Raw genomic sequence first — 17,828 nt, forward strand, 5'->3', positions numbered from 1 at the left:
CCTCTCAAGGAGAGTACCCACGACGCTACGACAGGTGATGATACTTACGAATTGCTCGATATTCAAGAATTTCGTGCACTTCAGACACACATGACAGTCATGGATGAAAATTTTAAAGCTTTAAATACAAATGTTACTTAACTATCCACATTAGTAATTCAATTAATGCAACAGCAGTCCAAGGGTCCAACTGACACGCACATGCATGAGCACGTTGCTACACAAGGGCAAGGCCCTTCTAATCTAGGGCAAGGCCCAAATGCTGATACGTTGCATACTCTCACTGCAAAAGAGGTGGATGAATTGTTGAAAAACACCAAACCACCGATTTTTAAGGGAGAAGACCGAGACCGCAATAAGGATGCAGTGAATATTTTTCTCAGTAAGTGGGATGGAATTCACGCCTTACGGCGTACTCCGGACGCAGTCAGAGCTCTGCAAACGAGCTTAACTCTGGAAGGCAAGGCCTACAAATGGTGGATGTCTCTCAAGGAGAATAACATCATACCACAGAGTTGGGCACCTTTTGAAGCTATGTTTAGCAAAGAATTTTTGCCTACAAATGAGGCAAATTGGAATTCGACAGCTTGGGACACATGTTCCATGCGCCAATACCCATCATTGCTTGAATATATCTCTCACTATCGGGATGTTATCCTCAAATTGGAAGGCTTAGATAACTTTCACCAAGTACGGGGGTTTGTATGAGGTCTGACACCAGAGCTTAAGAAGTACGTCAAGACCCAAGATCCTAAAACACTTGAGGAAGCCATAGTGAAAGCACATATTCATGATGATCCAGATGAAAAGAAAGCACATAATAGTCACGTGCCTGCTAATACACATGGTAATACACGCAGTCAGTATGGGCACAATAAAAGAAAATTTATAGTTGCCAATTCAGATACATCTAAAAAACCCAAGGGGTCCAGGGGTCCTCTCTCTCTTGAGGACTTTGATAAAGCTAAGAAAGAAAAATTATGTTTTCAATGTTTAGGAAGCGGTCATGGAAAAAAGGATTGTCCCAAGGGGGAATCTGCTGCTCATGGCAAGGAGAAAGCAGTGCACACGGTGCAACTGCTACCTCTTGAGTCTTCCTCACGCTTCTCTACAGTGGAAGTAACACACACATAGGTGGTACATGAATGCTGTCTCACATCTTCCATGTGGCAACAAACCTTTGGACCACATGACTTAGTACATATGCACGGATCTCTGCAAGGCCACAAGGTGCACATCTTGGTAGATGATGGTGCTACTCACAATTTCATCAATTATGGATTGGTGAAAAAACTCAAATTGCCTCAAACTCCGAGTACCCACCGCTACAAGGTAGCAATGATGAATAGACATGATACCGAAATCTGAGATACTCAATGCTGAGCTGTTCTGCTGGAAGTACAAGGTTACTCCACATGCTTGGATTTTCACGTTATGAACATGGAAAGGGCAGATGTGGTTCTTGGTGGGGAGTGGTCGCATAGCCTAGGACCATCACTGAAGCGTAGCTATGAGCACAACATCTTGATGTTTGAATCCCATGGCGCACATGTGTTGTTGTTAGGAGAGAAGGATATACCTTCATCACCATTGATTTGTACCGTTGAGCTTATGCAGCTCGTTTCTGATAATAAAATAGATCAAGTTTTCTTGTGTTACTCACTATCTCATCTTCTTTCTAACATTGAAATTGTTGAACATTCCTCAACGCCGCATGCTTCTCTCTCATGTCTTCCACCAATGGCTAGTTCTAAACAAGCAAACATTGCTAGTGAGTTACAGAAATTACTAAAGGAATTTCAAGATGTTTTTCCTAATGATTTGCCACCAGGATTACCGCTGACACGATCGGTGCAACATAGCATCGACGTGGCTGTAGGCTGTAAACCTGTCAGTAAACCGCCTTACCGTATGAGTTATTCTGAAGCTGTTGAGGTGGAATGTCAGCTTGCTGACTACCTTAACAGAGGGTATATACAACCCAGCTCTTCACCATGGGCCTCTCCTATCCTATTAGTGAAGAAAAAAGACGGCAGTATACGCATGTGCGTAAACTACCGTGGCTTAAATGAGGTTACAGTTAAGAACAAATACCCATTGCCCCGAGTAGATGAGTTGTTTGACAAACTCACTCATGCTCGCATTTTTACAAAAATAGACTTGCAGTCAAGATATCACCAAGTCCGTATTCGACTTGCCGATATACCCAAAACTGCATTCCAAACACGATTTGGACACTACGAGTTCTTGGTGATGCCCTTTGGGTTAACCAATGCGCCCGTAACATTCATGACACTTATGGATAGTGTCTTGAAGCCATATTTGGGCAAATTTGTCATTGTTTTTCTTGATGACATACTAGTCTACAGTGCTTTTGAAGAAGAGCACTTACAACATCTCAGGCAGGTACGAACAAACAAATTATATGCCAAGGAAATTAAGTGTAATTTTCTAAAAGACGAAATTCACTATTTAGGGCATGTTATGTCAGCTAATGGGCTATATATGGATCAATCCAAAGTGGATATCATCCGGAAATGGCCTTCTCCTAAAAATCGGGAAGAGTTATAGATTTTTTTGGGATTTGCAGGTTTTTACCAAAGGTTCGTTAAAAACTATGTTGATATTGTTGTTCCCATGACGGATCAACTAAAAGGCAAAGGCAAAGCTTTTCAGTGGGGATCCGCTCAACAACACAGTTTTGATACGCTCAAGGATGCATTAGCTACAGCTCCCATACTGGCTATTCTAGATCCTTAGAAACCATTCGTTTTGGAAACGGATGCCAGTGACCGTGCTATTGGAGCATTCCTGTTACAAGACGGACCACCGATTGCATTTGAAAGCAAGAAGCTTGATGCAGCTCAGCAGAACTACTCTGCTTATGAGAGCGAACTCTATGCAATAGTGTCTGCCTTAAAAACATGGTGGCATTATCTATATGGTGCTCAGTTTGAGATTGTGTTTGACCACGAAAGCATCAAATGGTTTACACAACAAACGGATTTGAAGGGTCGAAAAGCCAGGTGGGCCGAGATTCTTCAAGAATATGACGCCAAGCTAAGGTATCGGAAAGGTTGATACAATGTGGTGGCTAACTCTCTAAGTCGTATGCCAGAGATCAATTCTCTCTTGTTCGTGGAACTTCGTAGTGAATTTTTAGATTCTCTCAAAGGCAAATATGAGCATGATGAAGCATATTCCAAAGTGTGGAGCCATGTTCAAATGAGGGATCCTTCTCACTCCAATGATGGTAGTGTAACGTTAAAACACCATATTAAAGAGTTTGAGACTTTAGAGCCAATTTGGGAATTGCCAATGTCTTGAAGATTTGACAAATCTCATACTGTTTTTGAAGATCAAAGACTTCCACAAGGTAGTACTTGAAAAGGTCTACCGATATATCCTCTCAAAACTTTGGCTAAGATTTGGCCATGTGGTCAAATCTTAAGCTTGTTTTGAAAGTGGAAATTGGGAAATTCCCAAATTCACTAATATGGTGTTTTAACCTCCACACCTAGTTCTCCTCTATTGAGTGATGAACTACAGCGATGGAAGCATTTCACCATTGACAATGGGTACCTACTCCATTGCTACAGACGGAAGACGTAGCGTCCCTGCAAAATACCTCGAATAGCATGATGGAAACAACAAAACACCGCAAATACACATACCTGACAAAGCCTGTGAGCATATAATCAAGTCGTACACGAACAGAGAGAGATAGAGAGCGGAGAGAGCGAAAGAACACGTGCAGGTGCACCTCCTAGAGCGGAGTGCTATGTCGGCACGGCGAGAGAGAATATAGGAGAGGAGAGAACAAGACACAAGTACTGGGTACAATCTCCCCCCGTGCAAGAGTGACCATTTCCCTCTTGCACGTATTTAATTTATAGATTCTTGAATGGTCAAATTGATTACAAACTGGCCGGCCGGTTATAAATGGCCAAAGCTCATAAAAGAGCACTTGAATAATAAAATGTACAATGTATATATTTTCATTCGCATAGGCCTAGCTGGGTCTAGTCTTTTCCACTTGTCAGCTGCAATAAATAATAAAATATCAATTCTATAACATACCTCTCCGTTGGAAAGCAACTGTCCTCAGTTGCGAAGAAAAAAAAAATGCAAACAATACTTGTCAAAAACAATGATTAGAAATCTATATCAAATAGTAAAAGAAAAAAATACATTAAATTAGACAATATTTCTTATGTCTGTCGTCATCCACATATTACCTATTCTAGTGTCCCATACCACTAGAATAAGCAGTATATGTCATACCCTGATGAATCAGGATATCATTGGTCACGCTCATCATCAATCTCATAATGTCAAGTCTCATCCCATAAGCACTGCCGTAATAATCACAAGATACCAAATGCCAATCCAATTCCAATTCCACAATATAAGTCCAAATCCAAATCACTTTCATTATGTACCCGGGTAACAAAATCATACCAGTTACAGTGGTGGCCAGCCACTGCAGCATGATTTCGTGATCGGTGTTGCCTCAACCGGCAAATCTACACCAATAAAGTGTGCTGCCTAAATCGGCGAATCTGCATTTGGTATTGTTTAAAAATCATGAATCTGTCATTTGCAATGTGCTGCCTAAATCGGCGAATCTGCACCAAGATGAGTATCTACACACTGCCTAAATCGGCGAATCTGTGTGTCTGTGACCAATGGACTAGGCTAGACATAAAAATATTAACTTTCTGTGTGACATCACTTTGGAGTATATCAAAGTACTTACAAATTATTATTGATTATCCCATAGTACCTTAGCTCACATGAGTAGCTGCATAGCTTATAGCTGAAAAATCATCTCAATGAAAAAAATCCTTTCAATATAATTATAAGTGATGACCTTAGCAGTGTTTTAGTATTCAATGTGGAACACAATGCAGAGAAATGAAATATGAAAGAGGAATGACATATTTGATGTACATACCACAAGGGTATATTGTATTTGAAAATATATACCATTGTTGGCATATGGAGAGAGGTACAAGTGCTGCAACTAGCAAACTTAGACCAAATTATAGCTAACAGATCCAAAATGTGGTATTGTGGGGTTAATAATTAGTCATGAACTTGCAATTACAACTCCATAAGGGATTAGTATACAATGAAACAAATGTGAGACAATTGAGCGGAAAGAAAATGTTTGCAGTTCTAAGTAAATAGCATAGATCAACTAGTGTCACTAACCAAAAAAAATAAAAGAGAAAAGTGTGAGTTGTTTCTTTAGAGTCCTAATTCTCTTTGGCCGCTCGTACGTGCATATTTCAAATTCATCTACACTAAATGTATGCATCACGATAGAACAGATAGTACTATATTTTGGGTCTAATTATCCTACTCTATTTATTTATTTATTAATATGTTTAATGTCCTCGACAATCTAATTCAAGGATTCCTCCACACCAAAGGACTATGACACAATATACATTGAATTTGGTTCTAAAAAAGCTTTTGTTCTGGTCTTGATTAGCCTAGAGACATCTAATGAGATAAGAAGGGGTTTGTATGTGCATTTGCAAAATGCTTCAACATATAATGTTAGAAGAGCTTTATTGCCTGGTGGCATCATCCTATTGTCCTAAATATGTATGTACCATTCAAATTAAGCACTACAAAAATATCAAACAAAGGTGTAGAGAGAAATTTGAACATTGGATTGGTAAAGGGTCTGAGTGGCTGAGAGATTACAACTTAATTCATTGGTGGCTGAGAAGATTGCCCCCGGTGTCGATGATACCCCTTGCATTTTATCAAAGTCCTCCAGAGCCGCAAAACTATGTCTATGATGGGCAAAACTTGCAATAATGGAGCTCCATGAAACCACATCTCTCATTGGCAGGCTTTTAAAAACCTCAATTGCTTGTTGGGGTTCCCCACTTTTGGTAAACATGTCAACTAGGGTGTTGCCAATAGCAACAATTACAACAACAAAAACAAGATCGCTCGCTTTAATTTGCTCACATAGGAGCTTTCAAGCTTTCAAAACACATGAGAACATATAGGCGGTGGCCTTAACAAGAGCCGGTTGTTGCATTCTATGATACAACTTCAAGGATTCAACCTTCTCTCCGGACCCATATTAATGAGCTGAGATAATGGAATGCCGTGACATGAGTGCACCCAGGAAAGGGTATGCTTTCAAAGACAGCTTTAGCCTCAGGCAGACAATCAACAGAAGAGAAGAACCAATTGAGCTGATCAACGAGAGCAGACTCTACATGATAAGAGCTTACCCAAAAGAGCATGCACGCATATGGTAGCAGCGGCATCGTTTTTCTTGATGCATGTCCGCTAGAGATTGAAGATAGCCTCGCGCGTCTCTCGCTTTCTCATACGTACTGTTGTTGTAGAAGGTTGCTTTTGGAAGATTTGGACCTATCGTTCAGCATCTTGATTGCCCCGCATAAGATCACTAATACCATCTCTTTAAGCAGATAAGAGAATGGAACTTGCAGCAAGTGTGCAGGCGTATAGGCATGCAGTCCGGGAGTAAGAGACTGGCAGAGCTGAAGGAAGTCATTGTTGACGGGGATGTCTGCTTCGTCTGGCTCAAGTGTCAACTCGCACACTCTGTCTGCGAGAAGTCCACTGCCAATGCACCATGGTGGATGTCTGGGTGGGCCACAGGATAGGTTGAGGGAGATTGGGAGTTGTGGGAATAAAGGCAGCACGACAATCATGCAACTGTTAAAAGACAAGCGAAACGCTCACTATACTGAGCTACAAATGGAAACGGGAAGGCCTGGTTGCCAAGAACGGCGTGGAGCTGGATGATGGAGTTCTTCTCCGCCACAGAGAAGCTGCCATACTTGATGCCAGGCCGCAGGAAGTGAGTGTACTGCAGTCGGAAACTCTTGCCACACCTCGCCAGACAAGCCTGCTTGGGCAACTCTCGCCAACTGCTATGCCCTTGCGTTTCAGTGTAGCTGCTGATGGGGTTGGTTCATCACAATAGGAAAGAGATGGATGATGACTGAAGAGAGGCAGCGAGAGTTTTGTTCGGCTACATGGCGAGGTGCTGGCTGTTGACAACCTGTGTGTATGTGTGTGTGTGTGAGAGAGAGAGAGCATAGATGATGAGGGAGACAGCATGTTGCTGGGAGAGAGAGAGAGAGGCAGAAGCGGGGTGTCGAACGGAGGCATGCATAGTGTGTGGGAGTGCCTGGCGGTTGTAGTGAGAGAGAGTGGCAGTTCGAGAAGTTGCATGGCATGAGAGTCAGCAGTGCCCTGAGAGAGAGAGTGCGGCCACTGCATGAGTAGCGGACAGCGAGTCCGCATGGCTGACAACTCGAGAGTGTGTGTGTGTGTCTGCCCAACTGTGAGAGGACAACAGGTACTCGGACTGCAGATGAAGCCGCCTCTTGTGGGTTGGCAGTCCACAGCCGCCAGGGGTTGGGGAGAAATAAAGAGAGAGAGTCAGTTTTTGGACAGCGGCTGAAGAGAGAGAGAGAGAGAGAGAGAGAGAGAGAGAGAGAGAGAGAGAGAGAGAGAGAGAGAGAGAGAGAGAGAGAGAGAGAGAGAGAGAGAGAGAGAGAGAGAGAGAGAGAGAGAGAGAGAGAGAGAAACGGCTGCATGGGGTTGGGCTAGCGGCTGTAGCAAGAGAGAGTGTGGTGTGGGCACAAGAGTTCGGTAGAAAGTGTGGGCGACAACTGAAACACACACACACACACACACACACACACACAGAGGGGGAGAGAGAGAGAGAGAGAGAGAGAGAGAGAGAGAGAGAGAGAGAGAGAGAGAGAGAGAGAGAGAGAGAGAGAGAGAGAGAGAGAGAGAGAAACAGAGCGTTTGACTGGTCGTCTGCATGCCCGCTTTGGGTGTGTGCGTGTGTATATATCAACAAAGGATACAGTTGCTGTGAGTACAAGGAGTTAGCAGTAAGCAAGGGCCGGCGGGTGTGGGTAGTAGCCTATAGGGGGTAGAAAAAAAAAGCATCTGCATGCAGATTTGTTTAGCCGAACCACCCATTCCTATGAACAACAGAAGTGCTGACGTGGTCGGTTGCTAGCAGAAGACATGGCTGGTTGATGCACAGAGCTGTATTTTCTCATGCCCACCCACTGGCCAGCTCTATCCGCCATGGTGCTCGCGAGCTCTGTCTGCCATGCTCACGATGTTAGGCCTCTACTCGTCTTGATGGATTTCCTACTCTTCTAAAAAAAATAACAAAAAATACCCTCGTTACTTATAAAACTTGGGGTAGGTTCCCAAGAGAAAATGCGAACTTGCTCGATGTTTTATTTTTTTATTTTAATTCCATCTCCTTCACCTTCTACTATCATAAAACCCGATCGGTGTTACGCATAAAATTTATGATGATTCTACATCTTCTCCTTCTTAAACTATAGTAAGGCGTCTTCTTCTACTATTCATGCTAATCTAAATTACTAAACTCTAATCAAAATTGTTATTATTGTTAATATTTCGTCTCTCTTTCACTGTTAAAGAGCTCTCTTATTGTTTTTGACTCTATGAAAATGTAAATATATAATTTTTCTTAGATTTATCTACAGAGATAGATTATACTAAGCAACAAAGAAAAGAAAAATAAAGCAAGTCCGCACAAAGAAGAAAGAAGACTTAGCTTGGCTATTTTTAATTTTTTTTCCTTTTAATCGAGCTCTCCATATTGTATTTCCAGTAACGTAGCCAAAGCTCTGATACCACTGCTACAGACGGAAGACGTAGCGTCCCTGCAAAATACCTCGAATAGCATGATGGAAACAACAAAACACCACAAATACACATACCTGACAAAGCCTGTGAGCATATAATCAAGTCGTACACGAACAAAGAGAGATAGAGAGCAGGAGAGAGCGAAAGAACATGTGCAGGCGCACCTCCTAGAGCGGAGTGCTATGCCGGCACGGCGAGAGAGAAGAGAGGAGAGGAGAGAACAAGACACAAGCATTGGGTACAATCTCCCCTCGTGCAAGAGTGACCATTTCCCTCTTGCACGTATTTAATTTATAGATTCTCAAATTAATTACAAACTGGCCGGCCGGTTATAAATGGCCAAAGCTCATAAAAGAGCATTTGAATAATAAAATGTACAATGTATATATTTTCATTCGCATAGGCCTAGCTGGGTCTAGTCTTTTCCACCTGTCAGCTGCAATAAATAATAAAATATCAATTCTATAGCATCCATAAGGGGAGAGTTTGTGTACCGACGGACACAGACAGTCGGCGCCAAATTCTTTATGAATGTCATGACAATCCAAGGGCAGGGCACCCGGGTATTAGAAAAACTTATGCTCTTGTATGACGACAGTTTTACAGGCCGGGTATACATGGCTTTGTTCAAGCTTATGTCTTGCATTGCCAAAAATGTCAAGTTAACAAAGCAGAGCGCCTGAAAGCAGGAGAACTCTTACATCCTTTGGAGATTCCCAATGGAAAATGGGAAAGCATCTACATGGAATTTATTGTGGGTTTACCAACCACTGTACGAGGTCATGACTTGGTACTATGTAAGTTTATTCCAACCAAATCAACGATAAAGACACGAGAACTAGCCAAGTTATTTGTGGACAATCCTATACAAATTGTATGGTTTGCCAAGTAACATTGTCAGCGATCCCAAGTTTAACAGTCACTTTTGGAGAGCTGTGTTTAAACGACAACTGAACCTCAGTACAGTCGATCATCCAGAAACAGATGGTCAGACGGAACGAGTTAACTAGGTGCTAGAGGATATGCTAAGAGCATACGTCAGCAAAAAACAGTCAGACTGGGAAGAATACTTACCTATTCTTGAGTTTGCCTACAACAGTGCTAAGCATGTCACAACGGGATTTAATCCTTTCATGCTCATGTATGGGTTTCAACCTAGGTCACCAGTTACGGTGGGGTTGGCAATCGAAAAACTCCAACATGTTAAGGATTTTCTGCAAGACCACATGGATATGCTGGAACTTGCTCGTCAGAATGTCCAACAAGCACAGGATCGGTATAAGATGTACGTTGATGAGAAACATCGGCAAGTTTCCTTCAAAGAATGGGAGGAAGTATTTTTACGTGTGCCAGAACATTCAGAAAGTCTGGAAACTGGACCAACACCTAAATTATCTCCCCGATATTGTGGGCCTTTTAAAATACTCAAGCGAGTAGGTGATCGTGCCTACAAATTATTGCTACCTTCACATTCTCGTATTCATCCGGTGTTTCATGTAAGCCATTTACGTAAGCGGTTACATGGGGACGACAATGTCATTGACCAACAAATTTTGGTTGATTTCATTGAACCTCCTACCTTACCGCATGAACCTTAACGTGTTCTCGATTATCATGAGTTGCGTACAGGTAATCATGTACGTCAACAAGACTTAATCAAGTGGAAAGATCGATCTGAGGAAGGTGCCACTTGGGAAAACATTAGTGTTCTTAAGAAGAAGTTTCCCACTTTTGTTTTCGAGGATGAAAACTCTTCTTAAGTGGGGAGTAATGTTAGGACACCGGCAAGGCCGGACTAGACAAGGGTAGGGCCGAGCTAAGCAATGTGGAAAGGGAGTCCAACTAGGGCAAAGGGCCAGATGCTATATGCTATATAGTGGGTGGTTGGGTGTGGACTCCTAGGTTCTAGTTCCCCTTGTCTAACAGTAGGAGTGGTTTATTTGTGGTGGCTCACTTTAGCCTATGGTCTTGCTTTTGGACAATATGATGAACACTCGTGATCCTTTTTGGCCATGGCTCATGCTGAGCATGGGGTTTCTTTTGTAGTTGGTTATGTTAATATAAATTAACTCTCTCTATTGAAGGGAGTATTGCACAAAAGAAAAAAGACATAAAGTTGAAAAAAAATTTAATGAAACAAGAACAATTTGAAAAGACATACATTTTAATAAGAATGTCCTCTCGAAGCGGAAGACAACGATGAAGACTGTCAGGCCTAAGGTAGGATTGGCGGGGCAAGTCCCTAATCTATGCATGCATGGTCAAGGGGACTCCTAAAATTGGAGACAATGGGTCTATATAGGGATAAGGTTGGGTGGAGATGAGCATGCGGCAATTCCCCTACCCTTTCACTGGATCAGGGCTCTCTCTCTCTCTCTCTCTCTCTCTCTCTCTCTCTCTCTCTCTCTCTCTCTCTCTCGCACTTTGAGGAAGGAAGAAGAGGATGGAAGAGTGGTTTGGGCAGGTGCATGCCTTTGCAAACGGAAGAGGAGGCATGTAGTCTTGATCGGTGCTTAATTATGGTTAATTTTCATCCATGTAGGTTGATTTGGAGTTGCATGGCATCAAATCACAACATGCAAATTAATTCTTTCTTAATTAAATTTTCATGGCATGTTTGTGGTGTTTGTTCTTGGAGAGGGGAAGAAAATATGACGCTCGATCACATGAAGGGTTGCTTACACACATCCTCCCTTAAGGTCTTGACCTGCACACATTTTTCAAGAGCGCCGCGAGATGCGCATCACAATTGCTCTGAGGCAAAAAAAACGAGCACAAGGGGATCTCCATTTTCCTTCTTCGCCATTAGCATTGTGCAAACGCTATAACTAGGTTTTCTTTCATATTGTTGCGCATACAAGGTGCCCTTTAGAGCACCAAGGGGACATTCCTGCAAGAATTCCAAGTGCCTAGTTCCTCGCAAATTCTCTAAGCATCTCCTCAAGAATTGCAAGGCCCTCTTGCTTTGCAATATATAAAATGGAGCTTGGCGAGGTGAAATTATCTTCAATATGCAGAAATTGCACAAATTTGTATGCTCTTCTTATAACCAACGTAAACTCAACCGACGTTCACAATTTGCAAGGCCATTTTGGAGTCCAAAAGGGGCCATGGCCATCAAATAAAGCACGCTTGACGGAAATCATGGCAATAAATGCATAGCTAAATAGAGATTAGAGTGATGGAGAGAGATATTTTTCACACACTGAAGAAAGATGAGAGAGAGAGAGAGAGTATGATATACGTGGTTCACCCAAGTGTGGGCTACATCCACGGGAACTCCAGCCTTGCTTCACTTTCTTACACCACCTCACACACCCTTCAATCCATTTTGTGTGTAGAAGAGGCCTCCTTTTATAGGCCTAAATGGGTTGACCTCTCTCATGAGAGACACCCATGTCTAGCCTCCCTTGTGTAGACAAGTTCAAGTAGAACTCTCCCATGTGCCCATGTGTGGTCATCCTTAGGTAGATAGTCTGTCTAAAACTCGGCCACCGGCCATTGAATTCGGCCACCTGCCATACACTTTCGACCACCGGCCATCGTCCAATCGACCAACAACCGACTGCTTTTTGGTCACTTTTCAGCCTTCGTACGACCATAATATTCGAGCAAAAAAGGAATATTTTGGACGTGATTTTTTGGTTTTTCTATGAGTGATTTTTCTCACGCATGATGGCTTGTCCTCATAATGAGAGCCTAACAAATTTGAGTTTTTTAGAATAATAATTTACAAGGGTGAATCAAGCTCCATACTTAACAATCTCCCACTTGGAGCCTGACCTCCATGCCAAACTTGTCACTGCTTTCCATTCTGGCTTCTTTTCCATGAATGCCGATTGAAGATGGACAAAAGCTCAGGACAAAAGCTCAGCTTCTCCTTATTAACCACCTTTTTTAACATGTTTGCAGGATTCTCGCACCTTTCCAAGCTTTAGATGTCCTTCTGGTAAAAGAGTATGTATGAAGTGATATCTCACCTGTATATGCTTCATCCTTGAGTGGAAGGTTGAATTCTTTGCCAGACGAATGGCGTTTTTACTGTCACTATACGAGACACAATTGTCTTGCTTGTATCCAAGCTCCTTCAAGAATTTGTGAAGCCACAGAATCTCTTTATTGGCTTTCGTAATAGCTACATATTCTACTTCTGTAATAGAAAGTGAGACTAATTTTTGTAACTTTGAAGCCCAACTTATTTTTGTGCCTCCAACAGTGAAGACGTATCCAGTAGTGGTCCTTCAAGTATCTTTGTCACCTACCATATATGCATCAGCATACCCTTGCAAGAAAATGGCAGTGCCTCTAAAACATAAAGCCTCAACATTTTCCTCTTTAGATACCTAAGTATCCATTTCACAGCTTGCCAATGCTCTTTATCTCGATTATCCATGAATCTACTCACTATTCCCACTGTATGTGCAATATCTTGCCTTGTCTAGACCATAGCATACATTAGAGAACTTATTGTTGTAGCATATGGAACTTTGAACACAGGCTATCTCTTCTTGTGTCTTTGGAAACATATCCTTGATTAGTTTAAAGTGACTATCCAACGGTGTAGAAAGAAATTTTGCATTGCAAACCTTTTTGGTACCTTCTTAATATAATCCTCTTGAGATACCTTTAGTGTCTTCTTCAACCTGTCCCTTGATATCTTCATAACTCCTTCATAACAAGTATTCACATTGCAACACCTAAATTTTTCATTGAAAACGATTAGAATAACTCCTCTTTTAGGTCTTTGATATCTTGCATGTTAGCACTTGCAATTAGCATGTCATAAAATCTAATATCTAACCAACCCAAATGATTTTCTCATATTAAATTGATCATTTAATTTGGGAGAATAAACGGGAACAAGGGTTAGAATATAGACATGTGCTTATGGATTTGTCGCAACACGGGGCCAAGGTTAAAGGGGTCCAAATGAGAGATGGTATGTCAAAGAGCAGGGCTAGCTAATGGAGCTTAAATACCTTAGGGTTAGCTTCATTAAAGACCTCCAAAGGTTAGTGTTAAAATTCCTTAGACCTTAGGCAGGCTATTAGGAATGTGCTTGAGGTGGGAACCCCGCCCAAGCTTGAGGTGCTTGTCGTGCTTGCTAACTAAGGTGCTTGAGGTGCTTGTCGTGCTTGCTGACTAAGGTTCTTGAGGTGCTTCATGACTAATGTCCTAGAGGGGATTAAAGTGTTCCAAAAAGTCAAGCATGAGCCTACAAAGGAGGGGGCGAGACCCAAGAGTAGGGGGGGGGGGGGGGGGTGTTGACTAACTCCTTCTTCACCCAAAGGACACCCCTTGCTCAAAGAGACAAATGGGACACATGTCAAGCCCCTAGCTAGGTTGCCCTCATAGCCTACCTAAAGCCTATTGATTATCCCTAGAGGGGTCCAATGATAATTTAGCTAATTAAATTAATTGTCTAAGCATTTAGCAAGTCCTCTCTCTCAAAGGGGAAAGGAGGACACTTGTCCAAAGGCTACCTCTATTGCTAGTTGTGACCAAGGCTTGTGATTGGCTAGGCTTGAGAGATCCAATGAGCCACAAGCATGAGCTAGAAGAGGGGGTCGACCATGCAAGTAAATGGCTAGCTTGGGGGGTATACTCTCTCCAACACACACACACACACTCTCTCTCTCATTGTGTGAAGTGCAACGTGCAAGAGCTCCATCTCCTTCTCCAAGCTTGTTGAGAAGTTGAGAGCCTACACCAACACTCTTGGCTATGGAATGCAAATCCAAACAAGAGCCATGCTTCAATGCTTAAGCTTGCCATCTTCTTTATCTTCATTAGTATGCTATTAATCTATGCTAAGCAAGAAGAGTGATAATAAGTGAGGAACTATCTCTTTCTTGTATGTTACTTCTTCTTCCTCTTCCCTACCCTCATTCCCCCCTATGTTTCATGTCAAGACCTTGACTGCTAGCTCTCTCCACCTTCAAAGGTGTTTGAGGCCTTGGGACTGAGGCCGGGGATGGTTAATGTTTTTTACAAGATTATGTTATGCTCGTGATGCATGAAGCTTTCCATCTTCATTACATCACATAGGTCACAAGGAACACAAAGATTGTATTGTACCAAATATCTCTTGATGGGAGAATCTATAATACAAAAGCCTATTGGAGGGGGGACTGGCTCCACATAAATCCGGTCCTCAACTGTGTGATGTTCTCTAATTCTCTCTTTTGCAAAATATTGTTCATGCCAAGTAAATTAAGTTTAATGGTTGTGTTGCTACTGCTAATTAAGTTCACCCTCTATGTTTTCAAAGTAGTCTCATAAAATGCTCACTATAATTATCTTAATTCCACTATTCTCAAAGTTCATAGGCCATTTCGATTACAAGCATGCCATCAACATACAACATTAGGATGATGAACTTCCCATCTCCCAAATTCTTTGTGTACACATAGTGATATGAGTTGCATATTCTGAATCTATGATCTACCATCCATCAATCAAACTTTAGGTATTATTGTCTTGATGCTTGCTTTAGACCATACAAGCTCTTCTTTAACTTGCAAACCATTTTATCCTTACCCTTTTCTTCATACTCATTTGGTTGAAGTATGCAAATCTCCTCCTCCAAATCACCATGAGGAAATGCTATATTTACATCCATTTTCTCAAGATTTAAGTCATGAGCAACCACAAGGTTAAAGACAAGCCTAATGGAATTCATTTTCACAACATGAGAAAATATTTCATTGAAGTCAATACCTTTCTTTTGAGAAAATCCCTTTACCACAAGTACGGACTTGTACCTCTTCTTCCTATTTGTTTTGCAGTGCCCACTTACCTTTAGGCAAATTAACCAACTCCCATGTTTGATCGCGATGCAATGAGTCCATCTTTGCTTGCATGCTCTTGTCCATTATTCTTTGGATTCGTGTTGCATGGCTTCTTCGTATGACTCTGACTCTCCAAAATTTAAGACCAAGAGATAAGGAATGAACCTCTCTTGAGGTCTACTTACTCTCGTTTTGGCGCATATGTTTGAAAATCAACCCTAGACTTTGCCTTGGTAGTCATAAGCACGACCACCAAGAGATGGAGTCAAAGAAGCACCAAATCCGCCTTGGAGGTGCTTCATCTTGAAGAGTTGTCTCAACTACATCATCCATTTCAATCAAGGCAAGTATTGCATTGATGTTTTGCATCATGTATATTCCCTTTACACTCCATCCTCTGCTATATGTTTGGTGTTCATTTGCAACTTAGATTTGTTGCATATTTTTGCAGCTAGATTTTAGCCATTCTTTCTTTTCACATCTAGAGTACAAATCATCCCCAGACTTCGCCTTGGTGGCCATCCCCAACCTCACAATGAGAAGGAGTCAAAGAAGCATGAAATATGTCCCAAAGGTGATTCATCTTGAAGAGTTATTGTAGCTACACCATCAAGTTCAATCAAGTCAAGTACTACATTGAGGTTTTGCATTGTGTATCTTCCATTTACACTTGCATGGAGAGCCTAACCTGTTTCTCATCATTCGCTACATCATTAGCTGCATTTTTAGCCTTCGTTTGCAAGTGAGAGATGTTGTGTAGTATGTTCTAGATATGCCTTTTTGTAGCTAGATTTTAGCCCTTTTTTCCCCTCATGTCTGGAGCGCAAATCAACCCTAGACTTTGCATTGGTAGCCATCCAAAAGACCAGACCACCAAGAGATGCAATCAAAGAAGCATCAAATCAGCCTCCAAGGTGCTTCATATTGAAGAGTTATCTCAAGTACATTATCCATTCAATTGAGAGACGAGTATTGCATTGAGGTTTTTCATCGTGTACCCATCATCCATCCATTGCATTTTTGGCCTTTGTTTCTAAGTCAGATTCGTTGCGTATTATGTTTTAGGTTTGCCATTTTGTAGCCAACTTTTAGCCGTTCTTTCTTCTCACATCTGGAGTAGCAAATCAAATCAGTTGTGGATGTGTTTCATGTTGAAGAGTTGCCACACCTACGTCATCCAATTCAGTTGACTCAAGTATTGCATTGAGGTTTTGCATCATGTGCCTTATTTGTTCTCACATCTGGAGTCTAAATCAGCTAGAGACTTTGCCTTAGTGGCCATCCACAAGCTCATAACAATGAGATGGAGTCGAAGCTACATGAAATCAACTCCAAAGGTGGTTCATCTTAAAGAGCTACCACAACTACATCTTCCATTTTAGTCAAGTTGAGTATTGTATTGAGGTATTATATCATGCATCAAATTAGCCATGTTGAAAATTCATCTTGAAGAGTTGTCAGAGCTACATTATTTTTTTCAAGTGAGTGGGGTGTTGCATTGAGGTACTACATTAAGAAAGGGGAAGAGAAGTGGGAAAGGGGAGGAAGGGAGACATATGAGACAAGAGGGAGGGCAGAGAGAAAATGGAGACAAAGTTAAAGGGGGAGGAGAATAGAAGAAGGGGAGGAAGAGAAGGGAGAGAACAGTAATGGGGTCCTACCACACAAAAGATTTATATTCTAAGAAAAAAGATTAAAAAATTGACTCTATTTGCCACTATATAAATCTAAAATGTATCATATCTTCATTGTTTGAAGTCACAATAGGAAGCTTTTGTAGTAACAGGAAGCTTTTGTGCTCCGTAATGGTGATAAAATCTCTCCCCCATTCTCTCTCTCTTGATCTTTTGGGTGCTTTATCTTCTTCTCCCCTTCTTTCTGCTCTCTCTTTCTATTTCTCTCTTGCCTGAATGCTCTCTCTTATTCTCCCCTCTCTCTCTATCATTGTTCATCGCTTTCTCTATCATCGATCGTCCTCTGACCCATGCCCCACAATGTCGATAGAATCTCTCCAATGTTCTCCCTCTCCCTCTCTTTGGTGCTCTCTCGTCTTCTTCTCTTCTCTCTATTCTTTCCTGTGATTTCTATCTTATCTGGGTGCTATCTCTTCTTCTTCCTCCTCTCTTCCTTGTCATTGGTTGCCAACTCTGTCGACATGATTTTCTGGGGGTCCACTCATGTCAACACCTATCACATCTCTGAAAGAGACATAACCAAGACGAAATGTCAATCTTGAGAAGCAAGTAACTCAACTAGGGCATCGTGGCACGCCAAGAGGTTGTTAGGCTCTTGTCTGAACACAACACACTCCACTAAGACACTCAATGT

Source organism: Adiantum capillus-veneris, chromosome 6, assembly GCF_014529385.1.
Source record: "Adiantum capillus-veneris isolate H3 chromosome 6, ASM1452938v2, whole genome shotgun sequence".
NCBI lineage: Eukaryota > Viridiplantae > Streptophyta > Polypodiopsida > Polypodiales > Pteridaceae > Adiantum > Adiantum capillus-veneris.